Consider the following 3644-nt stretch of genomic DNA (forward strand, 5'->3'; position numbering starts at 1 on the left):
CAATCTACTTTTATCTGATTCGTTCCCCTCCCTAATTATCGACAACATTCCTGAGACCCTTTGTTCGGTCACATTACAGGGTATAATTACCCTTCTTTGAGACAAGTGGCTGACTATTTAGCTAGTAGTTTATACCAATACATAGCCAGTGGTTATCAGGTAAGGTGAATAATCCCATTAATTATTCTTATGGTCAGCAAGCTTCTTTGTCTGTCTATCTTGGAATTTAGGGAGGTAGGGGAGTTATTTTAAATACTTTCCCTTCTGTACCATTTTTGTACACTGGTTACATTAGTTTGCACGAAATATATAAGCGGGCATAATTATGACTAAAAGGATAATTTTAAAAACTTCAAAGCTGGGCAGATTGAAGGGGCCCAGCCGGCACACTATCCCTATTTTTTACTTTTTTTCGATTTGAAAGTGGACAAAAATGAAAATTATATTCAAATTCTGTCTGAGAGTACCATTTAAAAGGATAATTTTAAAAACTTCAAAGCTGGGCAGATTCAAGAGGCCCAGCCGGCACACTATCCCTATTTTTTACTTTTTTTTCGATTTGAAAGTGGACAAAAATGAAAATTATATTCAAATTCTGTCTGAGAGTACCATTTCCGACCAACTAGAGGTGCCATAATCATAAATTTTCTTACCTCATCCCCAACGATGGTGGGGCTGAGGTGGTCTACTCTCTCCATCTGTAAAAGTCCCTCTTTGGGCCCTGCTCTATTTCAAATCAGTGGATCCGCCACTGGATACTTTGAAAATTTCGTATGGAAAAATCAATGGTTTAAAATCAATTAAAAGGCTATAGGCGCCAGAGCTTCCGGGGGCTTCGCCCCCTGGTCCCCAACCAAGGCTTGAACGTACGGCCAAAGGCTTTATTTTTCATTTCGTTCCCCACCCCCCCCCCTTTCAACCACGGATCGACGCCCTTGATTATGGGGCACGAGTGTTGGTCCATGTGTTTGATTCAATGACCGGAGGTAATAATGTTAGTCTACAATATGCGCTATATAAGTCGACAATTAATATTATTATTAGTTAGAGAGGTTTCGCACGCGAACGAATACGTGTATGCATACGTTTAGCTATCCGTAATTGTTCGTAGCCAACTGTGTTTATTTGCAATCACAGCGCAATTCAAGCGTAGCCTGGCCTTAGCATAGGCCTAGTACTGTACTGTATTCTGCCTCTTCTCTCATCATGCTTCTAAAAGTTTTATTAGTAGGCCTATATGTAAGGTTTTGGAAATTAAAATTGAAAATTGTAGCCGAAAAATATTTCCTTTGTTGCCCAGAAGTGTCGGTTATTTTGTGATAGGCCCTATTGTTTATGACACAAAAGTTCCTGGCTACAAGTAGGCCCAGGCCTACACAAAATCCCGACACCACCATGGTCAAAGCACCGACGTTTTGATACCCCAAAATGAGACGCATCCTATCGTGATTTGCTGTCTTCAAATGTCACAAAAATGGCACGTACGTATTCAAATAAGTGGGGGCCAATCGAGACAACACCACCTTAGGGGTCCGGGGGACGCCACAGCGTAAGGTTTGTTTTCTAGACACCCGAAAATAACATTCTGATGCGTTTTGGGCGATTAATTATGTTTTTTCTTTCTTTTTTAAAAGTTTTTTTACATTCCAAATAAGGGACACCGAGCCCCCCCCCCCCGCCCAATCTGCCCCTGTACATTCTTATGTAACTTCCCTTTTGAATGCACTGCAACTCCACCAGTGCTAATGATACAAAAGTGTATATTCAATAAAGATGGTAATTATTATTATTATTATTATTATTATTATTATTATTATTATTATTTATGAAAGGGATTCAGAATCTACTGGTTTTTGGATTTACCACAACGCCGTACGTCGATGTCCCATGTTCGAGTCCCTGTGAAGATGGTTTTTTTTTCTTTCTTTCTTTTTTTCTTATATTTTTTTACAGATTCCTAATCTGTTACCTTTAAATTCATTATATTAGGCCTACACCGCTTGTTTTTGTTTTCGGGGTTTTGTCACACACAAATGTTTGTATAGCCACTGCTGGAGAACTAATGTTGGGTTATAACGAAATAAATTGGACTATAACCTCAGGAATAGAGCAGCTGGATGCAAAGGAACTAATGACATAGATACGAATGACACAGCGACGTTCAGCAGTTTTAATTGTAAACAAACACATGATTTGAGAAGGGGAATGTCCCAAAATTTTAATAGGAAACGTATATATTGTACTCATTTGAAGGTAAATTCTACACGTCAATGTGATTATATTGTGTTGTGATTTTATTCAACTACTTTATGGTACACTTATCTTGAGACCAAAGTTAAAAGGTGAAGCGTAATAGTCAAGCTGGATTAAACAGACCGAAAGTAGGCCTACCATAGTCGAGGAATGAAATTTTAAAAAATATCTTACACGATACCACATCAGTACAGTGTTTAATTGCGATATACAGTTACAATATTACTGATGCTTTTACAGGCTACGTGAAAGAAGATGTGATTATTTTTTCACCAGATCAACATATCAAACAGGATGAGACTATTGAAATATCAACGTTATTATTATTATTATTATTATTATTATTATTATTATTATTATTATTATTATTATTATTATTATTATTATTTTTATTATTATTATTATTATTATTATTATTATTATTCATTCATTCAATTATTTTTTATTATAAATATCATTATTACTATTATTTTTATTTATTTATTATTAGTAATTATCAATAGTTCTATCATCATTATCATCATCATCGTCATCGTCATCAATATTACTGTTTTCATTAGGAGTATTATAGGTATAACTATTGTCATCGACATTCACACCATCATTATTATTATTATTATTAGGCCTATTATTATTATTATCATGATCCTCAACAGAAGAGGAATGCTCCAAAAAGTTAATCGGGAACATAAATGTTAAGGTGTTATCTTACAATTATCAATACAGTATAGTTTATTATCTTGTTATTTTGTTAAAATACCTAATGGTATCTGCAGACCAAGTTTGAAAGGTGAAGCACGATGGTCAAGCTGGATTGGACAGAACGAACTTGAAAATAAATTCTTCCATAAATAGAGCTTCTTGGTTTAATGTTAATGTTGTCGTCAGGCGAAAAGCCCATATTATTATTAGAAGGTACTGTAATAACGTCAGTTGGAGAGGAAAAACATTGGTTTGTTGTCTCGACATTTCGATGAGATTGCTCTGACCGTCATCAGGAGAATCACATTCTCATTCTAATACTCGTCATGCAAACATTCAAGAAATTATAGTGTATGCCATTGGATTAGGGACATAATTTGCGACTTCAAGACGAAAAGTACCTGGTTCTAGCTATTTTAAATGAATGGGCGTGAGACTTTTGAGGTCAGTTTTGAAAAAAAAAAAAACTTTGATGATTCTTGTTATCAATAGATATATTATTACATTATATTATGTTATTGTACTTTATTTATGATGGATGTAAGCTTATCTGCTTTTATAGGCTTATTTTTTTCCTGTGCCTTTGATTATATGAACCTAGGTTTTTTTTAAACTGTGGCAATATAACTATTTATTATTACTGATATTATCATCATACATTTTAATACTTTTTTACCCATATATAAAGA

The sequence above is a fragment of the Anneissia japonica genome, unplaced genomic scaffold, assembly GCF_011630105.1.
Source record: "Anneissia japonica isolate Jap-2015-1 unplaced genomic scaffold, ASM1163010v1 scaffold288277_len221691_cov202, whole genome shotgun sequence".
NCBI classification, from domain to species: Eukaryota; Metazoa; Echinodermata; class Crinoidea; order Comatulida; family Comatulidae; genus Anneissia; species Anneissia japonica.